Raw genomic sequence first — 14,514 nt, 5'->3', positions numbered from 1 at the left:
ATCAGTGGAGAACGTGCAGTTTAAAACTGGCAGCCAGAAAACTTTTATGGCCCAATCAGTGACAATTTTGTCCTAGCGAGCAAATATTAAAAACACAAGCTATAGTTATGAAAGAACTGTTAAATATAGTTAGAGTTACCTCTTGAAACATCACCATTTTTCTGTGTATTTAGAAGCGTCTTAATATATGGATATCTGTATTATTATTATTATTATTATTGTAGCTGAAAACACACCTTTTCCTGAGTTCATTCATGACAATATACATGCAAAACTGATGGTATTTCACTCCTTCACTATTGCACTTCTCGCATGGATGGATTAATAGGCCCAGATGCAGTGTAAGCCACTCAGACTTGCAGGTAATTTACCCCCAGTCACTGCTTGTGCTGCTACAATAAAAAGAAATCTCATGTACTTAAAAAGTATTTTCTCCATGACAGGACATGTCCAGCCACAGAAAAGGTCAACTACTACTCTTTCTGCATGCATTTTTAATCCGTGGAAGTCTATATTTGTAAAAACGATGAGAGTGCTGAGCAGGAACCAGAGGACAGAATCAGTGGAGAACATGCAGTGGGGTGCACAACGCACAAATAAAACCAGCAGCCAGAAAACCTTCATGGCCTAACCAGTGACAATTTTGTCCTAGTGAGCAAATATTAACAACTAAAAAGATGAGCTATGATTAAAAAAGAACTGTAAAATATAGTTAGAGTTTCCTCTTGAAACATCACCATGTTTCTGTTTCTTTAGAAGCATTTTAATATATGGATATCTCTATTACTTTAGCTGAAAACAGCTGAACAGAAATGCCTAGATGTTTGAAATCTGTCTTTAAGAATGTACAAAAACTTTATGAAACAACCAAATATTTATTGCAAACATCATGAAACTCTAAAAATGAGCTGTAATTCAAAACCTGACACAGCTTTGATTTATAGGCACCATTTTGTGATTTATGAAACAATTTAATGACAAAACATTTTTATTAGTTAATTAAAGATCCTTAAGGTCTGTTTTGCTGCACACCAACAAATAACAAACCGGTGTATTAAATGTCAGCAGGTATATTTTAACCACATCCTCCTCCTATAAGCCTCACAGAGCAAAACTAATATTTGTCCGGTTATTGTTCTTGCGAGGTTATCTTTGAAGTGTGTCGTTGTCCAAGGGGAAAGCCACACATGCAGCAGATGTGGAGTCACAAAGCATGTATTATCTCTCCAGCTGAGATTGATGACTTTCTAGGCTCACGTTGAATGCAGTATGTACAGTAAACACTATTGCGCAGCAATAAGTCCGTGTTTGTCTTGGAAATTTGCAGTGGGCGCGAGCGCACAAGTGATCAGGATGTGTGTGTTTTGACTAAGTTTGCTTTAGGAACAGCATTCACAAGGCAAACTGATTTGAATAGTATTTAGATGACAGGCAGGTGTATTTGGAGCGCAGCAACTTCTAAATGGCGAAGTTGGGCTGTGTGCATCATATGACTTCAGGACAGGTGATGAGTCACACACTGGGCTCTAGTGCTGGAAGGGCACCTGTGGGCAGAATTGCTTCAGGGCATGCCAAGGGTGGAAAAATCGCCATTAAAAAAAAACAAAAATTCATTTCATACATGCTTCCTTCCACATGCACAGTTAATTGATATCGCTATATTATTAAAACACTGAGAAGTTTATTAGCAATTTTGCACATCTGCATGGTTTTGTTAACTGTGATGCATGTGAAGGAGGTGTTTAAATTGCCACGGTTGCAGAACGAAAACCTCTTAGTTTACAAAGTGTAAAAAGGGTACGTTAACGTGGTTGAGAGCAGAGATATGCTGAGTGCATTAGCGCAGAGCCGTCCATCAGAAATTTGCAGTGTTGTTTGCGTGCGTCTTTATATGCGTGTGCAACTGTGTTGGTGTTTCCATCACTTATAAATGAGGTTACCTCTTAAGTGTGGCGGTGACCTCGGGCAGCAGACCTACGGCTGCCAGTCTGACTCCTGCTGAAAACCTATTGAGCGTGTCTGGTTTTTCGTGTGCCACCAGTGAGTGATCTGCAGTGAAAACAAATAGTCATTTCCCCATCCATTAAATCAACAGCGCAAACAAAACATTTTATGATGTTTCCAGTGATTTTCCTCTCTGAGAATGACTGGCTTGTCAGCCATTGTAAACGACTCTGAAATGAGGATGCAAATTTCAATAAAAATATGTTTGCACAGGAAATCTCTTTAGTCATACTGGGGATTAGATTCTTTCTAAGCATATAATTAAGAGCTCAAAGGATGCTTTTCAGGCTTAACTGAGATATGAAATTATGCCATGGAGACATATTGTTATACAGTCTGCTTTTGGAAGGAAGAAATGTATGGTGCTTGCATTGTCAGTGGCATTAAGGTGGAATACAACAGTGTTACGAAGGTTTTGGTGATCAGTATCATTGAAGCTGTGTGGAAAGCAGGTCTCTGTTGTAATTGAGACATTGAGTATTATTGGGACTACTGTATAAATAAAGGTTAAATTTATAAAATAAGCTGTTGTAGAGCTTTGTTAAAATACTAGTGTAGTCATTTTGAGTCTACATTGGGATATCTAGTTTGTAGTGTTAGTGAACTGTAGTACATTCAGTTGACTTGTGACAAGTCCTCAGTTGTTTTGTCATCTTTTTCTGCATCAGTGAGGGTAAATTCAATGCTGGAAAACTCTCTGTTAAATTACCCTATATATTTTATTTCAATTTCTTTAGTTAAGTATATGAAAAATACCAAAAATAACACAGTTTGGCAATAGTATTTTATCCCAACAAGGTGATTCCCAAAGAGCTATTAGTCAATAACTTGGCATATCTCATTCTGGTCTTGAGCCTTAAAATATCTGAGGAAATTGGAGGCCAAAAGAAAAAGCCAATAGTCTAAAAACCTGAGAGATGAAGCTGGCCTTTCAGTTGATCCATCTACTGTTCACTGAAACCTCATCAGAGATGGTCTCTGTGGAAGTGTGGCCATCAAGAAGCCATTCTTTGGGAAGGCAAACAGGGAGAAAATGCTGAAGAATGCCAAATTAAACAAAAAATGGGCTGAAAATCAGTGGCAACAGTCTTGTGCGATTGTGGCTCAAGAGTTGGGAGTTCGCCTTGTAATGGTTCGGCCCTGGCTTGGACAGTCTCGGTCGTTGTGTCCTTGGGCAAGACACTTCACCCGTTGCCTACTGGTGGTCGTCAGAGGGCCCGGTGGCGCCCGTGTCTTCCAGCCTCGCCTCTGTCAGTGCGCCCCAAGGTGGCTGTGGCTACAATGTAGCTTGCCATCACCAGTGTGTGAATGTGTGTGTGAATGGGTGGATGACTGGATGTGTAAAGTGCTTTGGGGTCCTTAGGGACTAGTAAAGCGCTATACAAATACAGACCATTTACCATTTATGGAGTATTGGGTGCAAATTTGCATCAACATTTATGTTGGAGGTCAGGAGATAGGTACCATAGTGAGTGTCTGCAGCCACCACAACCATGCAGATCTACTGGAAAGTGTCTCACCGACAGCAGCTTTATTTTTCAGCATAGTCATGGATTGGCCTCCTCAGAGCCCCAACCCAACACTATTGAAGCAGTGGGAGATTAATAATTATTTAACAATAAGTGCTTTTAATAAGGGCATTGTTTGGTAATTTTGCAGCCTGTTGTAGTTTGCCTCTGCTCTGTCAGCAATTCAAAAACATGTTAAAGTTATAGTGAATGAGAATCTGTGCAAGAGCAACTGAATCCCTTACAGCAGGCAACATGGAACTGCTGCAGTTCTCTTACTTCTATTGTCTTTCTTTTCTTTCACATCAAACCCCAGCTGCTCTGAGATGAGCTGAGGTGAGCTCAACTGCACTGTCTTGAGACTGCTGTGAGCATTATGAGTGCTGGAACCCCCTTGAGGTCTAAATCCTTGATCCTGGTGCTCGTGATTATCTGTGTTGATTCGCACCAGTCAAATTGGAAAAACAATCATGAGCTACACAGACTGCTGCTGTTGCTTGTCAAAAAAAGTATCATATTATTCCATCCCAGCTACACTATCTGTTCAGTTTGTAAGGCCTTGCCCTCACACACTTGGAGGGGAGTATTGTGTTTGGTGGCAGTCCCTTTTTGTTTCGTTTTCATTTTTTGGTTCAATTTCTTTTCTTTCTTTTTTTAATTTGTATTACAGACGTACAGTTGATGACATTCTTTCCACATATCATCTGTGATTAAATACATTTATGCAAGAGATTATAGTAAAAATTGTCTCTCACCAAACAGACAGATCCACAACAAGACCAGATTAGGACTGAAGAAGAGAAGAATGTGTATTGCAGCTGTTTCTCTGCTGCACCCCGAGGACCACTTCTCCTGAGTCAACCTTTAATCCTCTTTAACAGTATTCTTCCATCTGTCATTGCTGTGTCCTGTGCATGTTGTTAACACTACAGTCACACTTGAGTGACTGACCTGAAGAATCATTGCACCAACACAGGCAGCGACTGGAAACATTAGCATCAATAACCAAAGGATACTCATGAAACTATATGCATCAAAGAACAGAAAATATGAACAATCTGAGAATGTAGTACCAACCATCATACAGTCCAGTAAAGTCACACTACATAGATTCAACAACTATTTTATTAAATATGCCTGTTCAGCTCCTTGTTAAGGCAAATACCTGTTTTATGTCAGCAACTCAAAGCATTTAGACGTGTAGGCATGGTGTAGCTCAGTGTTTCCCAACCTTTTGGAGCCACGGCACATTTTTCACATTAGAAAAATCACAAAAACAAAACAAAAATGTCACAAAAAGCATATTGATAACTTCTCCCTGCCCACCAGGCATAGCAGAATAGGTTTGGTTTGTCCCCAGTATACCTTTCTTGCTTTCTTCTGACCTCTACTCAAGCTAGGGCCTTCATCTGGGTCGGAATTTTCTCCAGGACCCAGGTCAGATTGACTACTTTTTCTTTTCAAATATTTGCCTATTGCTATTACACAATGCATGACTATTATGTAATTTCTTCTTTGTCTTCTTCTGTTTTACTGGCAGTTGGCAACCCATTTAATTAGAGCAGGTAGTTGTACTGCCCTCTAGTGGAAGAGAATGTAATTACTTAATTGTTACTAACGCCGGTCACTTAGAGTACTAATGAGGTGGAACCAGATCATCTTCCACGGCACGCCTGATCATTTCTCAGTGTTTGGGAAAGACTGGTGTAGCTGACCTGCTGAAGTTTAAACTGAGCATCAGAATTGGGAAGAAAGGTGGTGCCAGATTTGCTGGTCTGAGTATTTCAGAAACTGCTGATCTACTGGGATTTTCCCCACACAAACATGTCTGGGGTTTACAGAGAATGATCTGAAAAAAGAAGAAAATATCCAGTGAGCAGCAGATCGCTGGGTCAAAACGCCTTGTTGATGTCAGAGGTCAGAGGGGAATGGTCAGACTGCTTGTTACAATCAAGGTCTTCTTCAGTTTCTTTCTAGGCTTGACTTCAGTGGTTTTCCTGCTGTTTATGTTGGGGTGGTGTAGTTTTGGATGTGTTTCTGCCTCATTTCATTCACTGCAGGGGTGACACACTCCTAACCCCAATGTTTGACTTTGTTTGTCAACCCTCGATTTAATCCACTAAATAATACATAATGCCCGGCTTCAGATTCTCCTCCCATTGCTTTCACCTCATCTTCCACAACAATTTGCTTTTCTCTTTTTTTGCCTTATGGCCATTGCTCATTAAACTATCAACTAAACGTATTTAAGGGTGTATAAGCTACAAATGAGATGCTTCTACTTTTTTAGTGTCAGCAACATAAAAGGATCAAACTGTAGAATTATTCCAGATGAAAAATGTTTTTTGGGTGAATATAGCTGAGCTGAAGATGTTAAGATTTTCACTGGGAGTGACCAGAATAGACAGGATCAGAAATCAGTGCATCAGCAGGACAGCTAAGGTTGAGTGGTTTGGAGACGAAGTTAGAGAGGCAAGGCAGAGAAGGTTTGGACATGTGCAGAGGAGGGATGGTGGAAATATTAGACAAAGGATGTTGACAAGGAAGGTGCCAGGCAGGAGGAGAAGAGGACGACTACAGAGAATATTCATGGATGTAGTCAAGGAGGACATGCAGAGGGTTGGTGCGACAGAAGAGGATGCTAGGGACAGGAGGAGATGGAGGCAGATGATTCTCTGTTGTGACCCCTGAAGGGAGCAAGAAGAAAAAGAAGAAAAGTTTCTTCTTGTACATGTCTACCTTGCTTTTCTCGGTGACACTGTGTAAATTTCAAATGAATCCTTCACATTTCATTTTTTCATCTGAACACTTTATAAACATACATAGGCCTACATTTTTGTAGTACTCTTAAACCTCAGTACTCAGGACTCTCCAAAACTAATAAGGTTTTAATAAAAGTACAAAGTGTCTGTCTTGAAATGGTAGTAAAAGGGTTTTTATTTATTGATTACAGAGTTGAAATGATGGACTGACTTGACATATGTGAAAAAGGTTTTGATTCTTTAGTATTTTTTGCACACTTGAGTATGTGTTATAAGAAATACCTTTACTGTTTTGAGACAAGCATTGAGGGAGGTGAAAATTACACTCCTGGTATAAGGAAATAGACCAAAATGACTGAGAAAACTGCAAGTGTATCCTGTATCCACTGTCCATGAATTAGAGCAGCAGTTTCATATAAGTCATACAATGTATTTCTTTCATTAATTGTTGCTAGGGCTTTGTTGCTAGGCCGAACATACTATATACTTCCACCTCTTCAGCATATAATGATCAGATTTTCAGTATAAAAATGGCCAAAATCCTAGTAACATCTTCCGATTTGTGCCGGAGTTCATATAACCACAGAGATGTAGGCTGACAAACATTTAAAGCTCAGCTCATTCTTGCAAACTACAAATGCTGGTTGTGAATCAGTAAGCTGATCATGACTCATTGTTGAGTCTTACCTATTTGACACATGCAATGCTTGTTAACCCTGATGCCAAAGGGGGTCGTGCTTAAGTAACTTTAGCTGTGATCCTAGCTGGCCACTGGGGCAATGTGCCACTGGTAACAAAAGAGGATTACTCTAATTGTATTGCATAATTAGCTAACATTTGCTTCTGCAAAAGTGCATGGAATTAGAAGGAAAAAATACTCTTTAAGGTTTTTTTTTTTTTTTAAGTTTTGAGTACAACTGTGAGTCTGAATTGTTTTGGTTGGAAGGACGGCGAGAAACAGACACGAGAGTGAGCGCACCGCTCCAGGATGCTCTTATTTTCTTGCCCTTATTTTGTGACTACGGATGTGTGAGCTGGAAGACTGGCAGGCATTGTGGGTAATGAACTGCATCCACACCACTGCAACTATTATTTTTGAAGGTCAGTGCACGGGTCAAGGCAGCTACACCCTCCAAATTGTGGTAATGAGTGTTTGGCTTCACTGTCTCACTTTACTGAACTGCTCTCAGCGATGAAATGGTTTGCACAGACCCGCTTGGCATTTCACACTGCAGGATAACAAGGGCCCCACATAGACAGTTTTAACTGACTGTAATAAACAAAATAAATAAGCATGCATCAGAGTTAACTGCGGGCTTGATTTACACAGCTTTCCATTATTTCTATCAGATAGATTTGGGAATGGAAGCAGTAGCATCGCTCATGTGACATATCCACATCAGTGCAGGAGTCAGACTAGCTGACACAATGAGCTGCAACAGTGAGCTAATGAGCATGACACCACCTTGTGGAGACAACACAGATTAATGATTGGAACACTTATGCTGAGAGACAAATGGAAGGAGGTGTTTCTATATTTCAAACACGCCCTTCATAAATATTATGTGGTGCTTAAACACGCAGCCTGTGCCCTTTTTTTAACTGGAAAGGAAATGCTTATCTGACAAATGTGCAAATATGGCTGTGAAGTGCAGCACCGTCCACGAGAGCGCGGCACCTGTGGCTGTTGTTTTTTTAATATTTTTTCCAGAACCGCTGCATGAAGGACATTACCTTTGAAATGTGTTCCACTTTGCTGTTTAGGAGGCAACACCGAATCAAACAGATTCCTCGATTTTTTTTCTCCACCACCAAAATCCAATCACGACTGATGAATTTTGAATTGATGGCAAATCTTTAGGCCCAGGCACTTACTCGAGTGATGCGGCTCCCTGAAAAATGAGAAATGGGCGGAAGAAGCATCGGAAGGAGAGACAGCAAGGTGGAGACGGCTCAAAGAGAGAGAGAGAGGGAGAGAGGCGAGTGAGGATACAGTGGTAGATTTATGACTTCTTGTTTAGAGCATACTGCTGAAACAGACTCATAAATGTTTTTGATGGTCCACAAATAAATTATTCCCAGCATGTCGGCTCAGCACACAATAAATAATTCTTAAAAAAAAAAATAAAAAATTTAATCATTCTCTAACCTTTCGATTTATTTTGGAGAAATTTATATGAGGCCATATATACTGTAAAATACATACAGCCAAGGCAGGGTCTTAAAATATGTTTCTTCTTACCTCATGTATCACCTTTAGATGTGTAAGATTTTTAATGAAGTTGTACATTAAAGTAAAAATGTTGTGCCAGCATTATTGTGAGAAAGCCCCAATGTTGAAATTAAAAAAAAGAGTTTTGTTATATTGAATGTAAAATTCTATCGGCTGCCTCCTTTGTGCAGTAATGTAAGAGTATTTGCTGGGAACCGTTTTCACCCTTTAACCACCTCCTCTCTCACAGCAAACAGCTTCCCACATACACAGGTCAAGAGGCTTACTGTAAAGGTGCCCTTTGTATAACTCGATACTCATTATAACACACTGTTCTCTGAGGTTTTTGTTTTGTTTGGGGGGGGGGGGGCACAAATGCATGCATGTGTACAAAAGTAGACAGAACTTGATGCAAGTGCGCGCGCCCGCTCTCATAAGATGCATTCCTGTGTAGGAAGATGTGAAATGTGTTGGTGGGGGTGCCTGCTATTGACCAGTGTGTGGGACTAGATTTAAAGTGTGTGTTTGTGGGTGAACTCATGTGAGTTGGCGGAGGTTTCCCTGGAGAAGGAGGGCAACAGAGCTGACCTTGCAGTTTAAAAAAAAAAAGGCAGATAATTTATTCATTGCCGTTGCACAAATTTCCCTCTATCTACTATTAGGTGTTCGGCTTTTATCTCAGCTGGTTTTAAATAGTCTCTTCCTGCATCCTGCAGATTATTGATTCCTCCAAACACTCTATCTTTGGTTTAGGACACACAAGATTGAGATCAGAATTTAAGACCTTATCAGTGTGTTTTCAGCGACTTCTCATTCATAGTTCGGAAACAGTTTTGTACCTCTTCCAGTCCGTGCTTACCGATCTCGCTTCATTGTGTATTTTTAAACCCTGAAGCTTAACCCCATTGTAAAAATGTCTCTTATTGGACAGAGTCCAGCTTGCAATGTCAAACAGATGGCTTTATACCCTCTAGGGTTTCTATTCAGAATAAATTAGTTCAATAAAATACCGGGAGGGCTTTTAGAGAACAGACAATTAAACACCTTGCATAGAACGCAGTCCAGCTGTATTTCAAATGACTGAAAGCTTATACTGATGAATGCAGTCATTAAAAAAGACAGGACTCAATACCTTTTCAATGGACAGTAAACACCCAGCCAAGCTTGTGGCAGAATGGGCTGGAAAAAAACTGTGTTGTGTACTTAAGGTTAAGCTGTCATACAGTGTGTTTTACTTAACAGCAAGAGAAGCGCGATGATGTTTAACGTTGATTTGAATAAATCATCCCATGACTTGCTGAAAGCTCTCAATTAGAGCTCCATTAATGCACGTGGGAAAAATGTGCCGACAATATACTTAACAACAGAGTGGCTGCAATATATAAACATTTAAATCCACTAAAGTAATGGAACCCATCTATTGTCACAGCATGAGGGATGATGGCTTTTAAATTGGTTTGCTAAAATTAAACAGCTACAGTTTTAATTCCACGGGATGTAGGAGGATTAGCTTTAAAAAAAGAATTAAATGTTAATGACTTTTATAATTATTAAAGAAAAAAGATATTTCTGGATGAGCTATCAAACTGATCACCTGCTCCTCTAAAGTGACTTTTGGCTCATATTAAATATCTGAACGTGCTGCCAGTTGGAGGTCCCATTTCAAGAATCCCATCCAAATATCTGTATTTCATGTACCGTTGGGTGGTCCAGCTGTCTCAGGCTACAGCACTCCCATTAACTAGGGTTTACAATGAAACATTCATTGAATCCTACTCAACATAATTAAACTGTTTTAACTTAATTACACCTGCAGCAGTCACGGTAATCAAAAGGCTAGAGTTTGGATAGCACACTAACCTCTGCTCTGTAACTTACACCTCGGGGATAACATTACCGTCTCTGCCGAAGGCCTGTCTGCTGTTTCCTTTGAGGGCTTTATTCGTTTTCTCTCTGTCTCCCTTAAGGGCTTTCTGCCACGGGAGCTCCCAGAGGCAGGTCTCTATCATATCAATGTCCTCCAAAAAACAGAAACTGTATTCTTAGAACAATGACCCAACTCCCTTGTGAAAGAAAGCTTGTGCCTGATCCCTTCACAGGAAGGTTAATGTGGGTGCAATGATCCAAGGACCGCCAACTGTCCTCAGGGGTCCTTCTTTATGATGACAGCAATAGCTCATTTTGATACTTCTCATTATGACTCCACGTTTGGACAAGGGCTTGGACCTGTGTGCTAGGTAAAGAGCACGTTGAGTTGCTTGGGATTGCTAAGCCCTCTGCATGATGGATGAGGGGAAGGGGAGTCTTAGTATTGAGCTTTCCTTTGAAGTGTGGGACATGTGTCAGATTTATAATATACATTTTTTTTTAAAAGACATTGTTTCCCAAAATCAGTGCTAAAGCTTAATCGATTTATGTATACGTAGTAGAAATTAGAGCTTTACTTCAAATGTATTTTGAGAAATGGGTACTCCATTTCTCCACTCTTCCCTGCAATCTCTTCACAGAGGAGATAAATATCTAGACTCCTTTCAGAAAAAAAAAAATCTATACACCCGGGTCTTCCCCTGGCTCAGTTTGAAGGGTTGGTAGTTCCTAATGTAACTGATACAGACAGGACAGGGTATGTGAGAATGTGTGGGTAAGACAGAAAACACTCAGAGTATAGCCTGCCTTAGAATTACAGAGGCAGGAAAAACCTTATTGACTTCTCCTGATGGCTAAGTATATTGAAATACCAGGCAATAAAGAACTGCGTGTGCATGTGTGTGTGCGTGTATGACACAACATGCAACACACAAGCAGACCAACCTGAAAAAAAACCACAACAAATGCTTATGTCAGCCTTTTAAGAAGTGCATTGGCATTATGAGCTGCACTGTGCGTTCTGTATATAGACATGAGTCCAGATTTTTATTAGACCCACAGTGTCGTCTTTAGATCAGAATGAGCTACTGCAGTCTTTGTGGAACAACTGCCACCTTTAAAGGCAATTGGATGATATACTGCATTGCGTTCTCTAAGAAATGAAATCTTTCTGGCAAAAGTTCCTTTTCGGGTTGTCTCGTAACGTCACTTTCTGCAACGGCCCCATTCTGACTCACAACAGTGGCCTTCCAAACTAATGGACAGTGAAAATGCTTACACACAGTGTTCTGGTGAAATGAACCTGAGAGTCTCACTGTGTTTGTATAGTACTTGTGTCTTGCTGTATAGTCAGAGGAAGAAAGGGGGACAGAAATGGATGCATAGAGAGGGGAGGCACTGTTGCATTTTTCAGTTGAAATCAGAGGGATTACCTTAACTGTGGATATTTGCACAATATACATAGGTTGTGTGAAAGTAAAGAAGAGAAACCAGAGCTCTGTCTGGGTTAAAGCACTACGCAAGAGCAAACCTGCTGGTCAGCACTTCTGTTCACCATATTTTCTGACCAGTGCACAGTTTATCTACAAGTAGAGTATTGGAAAAGTGCCTGGCCCCTAATGTGCAGTGGACAATTTAAATAAACCAATTATTTTTTGTTATCACCATTATGAAACCCTCATATTGTCAATGCATGTTATATTTTAATACTTCACATTCACAAACAAATGGTTAAATTGTCACAACCTGAAAAAGTATGAACCTGTTCCTATTCCCACTGCAGGAACTAGCAGCCTGTTGTAGAGCAGCCTGCACCTTTGTGCATGTTTCCTACTATAAGGCCCCTGTGGGACTCATTCAGGGCTGTTCAGGGGGGGAGAAAAACATTATTTTTATGGAGTAGGTGTTATGGTCTTGTTTGTCTGTTTCCTGTTTTATTTTAAAACAATCTTTTTATTTTATATCTTAACCCTCCTGCCATCCTTTAAAAAACTCACACCCTAGGGACCATTCTCAGCCACGCCATAAAAAGACCATATATCCATATTTTATTCCACTTTAAATTAGCCAACCTTGTAAAACTACTTCTCCCTGAAATATTCATGTAAAGTTTTAATTATATTTTCGTTGTTTTAACCCTTCAAATCCCAGTGTTATTACATGAGCGCCCTGTGTTATAAGCCCCAAAAACCAAAAAACGAAACTAAATATTTCCACAAAAAAACAGTTGAAGTAATATGTGATTGTCATTATAAGTAGGCCTTTAGATGGACCAAAGATTGGCACCAACATACATTTTGACCTGCCATTATTTTTTTTGCATTTTTTTTGCAATTTAAAAATTAAAACTTCAAGGCCCTGAGTCTTCATTGACATCCAAGAAAAGAAGAAAAAATAAAATCATATGATGATAATTTGGGGTTGAAAAATAGCGTTTATAATGGAAGTCAATGGGCAGAAAATGGTCCCCAGGGTGATGGGTGTGGGGATTTCTGCTGCTCAGCCATTTTAGGCTGATTTAAGGAATTCACACTGGAATATTAACATTGACAGGTAAAAACTATCCTGTGGCAAGTTTGGTTATATTCCACTGAACACAGTGGAAATGGCAGCCATTTAACACATAGCAGTGGCACAAAAAGGTCCCAAGAAGGCAGGAAGGTTAAGTACAGATCCCTTAAATGGCTGAGCAACACATTCAACGCGTCACTTCCAGGGCAGTTTCTGAGTTGGTAGAGGTTTCACCTATTTCTGAGTCTGACCTGGGTCTTTAGTCCTGGTCCAGGGTCTTCCCAATCCCATATTAGCCAACGTTCTTCCTGCTCCTCAGTTAGATGGCATTCCTCACACTCCCTAGACTGACTCAGATTCTCCCTTCTTTCTTCTTTCTGAGTCCGAACCAGTCGATATCTTCTCTGTTCTTGAGTCTCAGTTGTCCAGTCTTTTCCCAAGTCACTAGACAGTCGCTGAGCTGGCCGATACCACGTCTGTTCCCTAAGTATAATGAGATCCTGTAAAAGAGAGTATTACATTAAAAGGTTAGAACACAATAAAGATAACACAAGAGATATATGGAATGTATTAAACAGAATAATCAAAAATGAATCAAGGAATAATGATTACCCTGGATACTTTATAGAAGGGACAAGAAGTATTAATAACATGGAAGAGATAGTAAATGGCTTTAATGAATTCTTCGTAAACATAGGGCCAAAACTGGCAGAAGAAATAAAGGTTGATGGAATAGAAAGGGACACTGGTGAAAATATTGAAAGGAATAGTAGCTCAATGTTTTTAAGAGCAGTGGAAGAGAAAGAGATTTATGACATAGTTAGAGGACTTAAGAACAAAACCAGTACAGACTGGAATGATATTGATATGGTAACGGTAAAGACAGTTATTGATGGTATCGTAAAACCATTAAAATATATATTCAACTTGTCGTTTCAAAAAGGAGTTTTTCCACAAAAAATGAAAGTTGCTAAAGTTATTCCCATTTACAAAACCGGTGAAAGACATCATTTTACAAACTATAGACCAGTGTCAATACTCTCCCAGTTCTCTAAGATACTGGAAAAACTCTTCATAAAAAGATTTGACAGTTTTGTGGAAAAATATGAATTAATGACAGATAGTCAGTATGGGTTCAGAAGCAACAGATCAACAGCTTTGGCACTGATAGATTTAATGGAAAAGATAACGGAATGTATGGATAATAAGAGGTATGCGCTCGGAGTTTTCTTAGATCTAAAGAAGGCGTTTGATACTGTTAATCATGAAATTCTATTAAAAAAACTGGAAAAGTACGGGTTTAGGGGAGTGGTTTTGGAATGGTTAAAAAGCTATGTAGGGAATAGGCAACAATATGTACAAATAAATGAATATAAATCTAATTTGATGGATATAGCTTGTGGAGTACCTCAAGGTTCAGTACTGGGTCCAAAAATGTTTATTATGTACTTAAATGATATCTGCAGAGTATCGGAGATTTTAAAGTTTGTAATATTTGCAGATGACACAAATATACTGTGTTCAGGTGTGGAGTTGCCACAGGTTTTGGGGATGATCACACAGGAATTAACGATATTAAAGAAGTGGTTTGATATAAATAAATTATCATTGAATCTCGATAAAACCAAATTTATGTTGTTTGGAAACCAAA

General features: G+C 39.5%; 1 protein-coding gene across 1 annotated transcript in view; it reads right to left on the bottom strand.

Moving 5' to 3' along the window:
* Nucleotides 1–14,514, bottom strand: part of trpa1b (transient receptor potential cation channel, subfamily A, member 1b) — a 47,110-nt gene that overhangs the window by 22,658 nt on the left and 9,938 nt on the right. Inside the window, exons 2-3 of the mRNA XM_086306144.1 lie at nt 13,115–13,363; nt 1,941–2,049 (exon numbers count right to left, since the gene is read on the bottom strand). The gene's annotated coding sequence lies outside the window, so the exon portion shown is untranslated. The remainder of the gene's footprint in view (nt 1–1,940; nt 2,050–13,114; nt 13,364–14,514) is intronic.

This window comes from Aulonocara sp. 'chitande type north' Nkhata Bay, linkage group LG9 (assembly GCF_057382095.1).
Source record: "Aulonocara sp. 'chitande type north' Nkhata Bay isolate Kocher_YH1m ecotype deep benthic linkage group LG9, A_spYH_male_GT1.1, whole genome shotgun sequence".
Classification (NCBI taxonomy): domain Eukaryota; kingdom Metazoa; phylum Chordata; class Actinopteri; order Cichliformes; family Cichlidae; genus Aulonocara; species Aulonocara sp. 'chitande type north' Nkhata Bay.
Note: the sequence above shows the minus strand (reverse complement) of the source record. Positions and strands in the feature narration are given on the sequence as shown.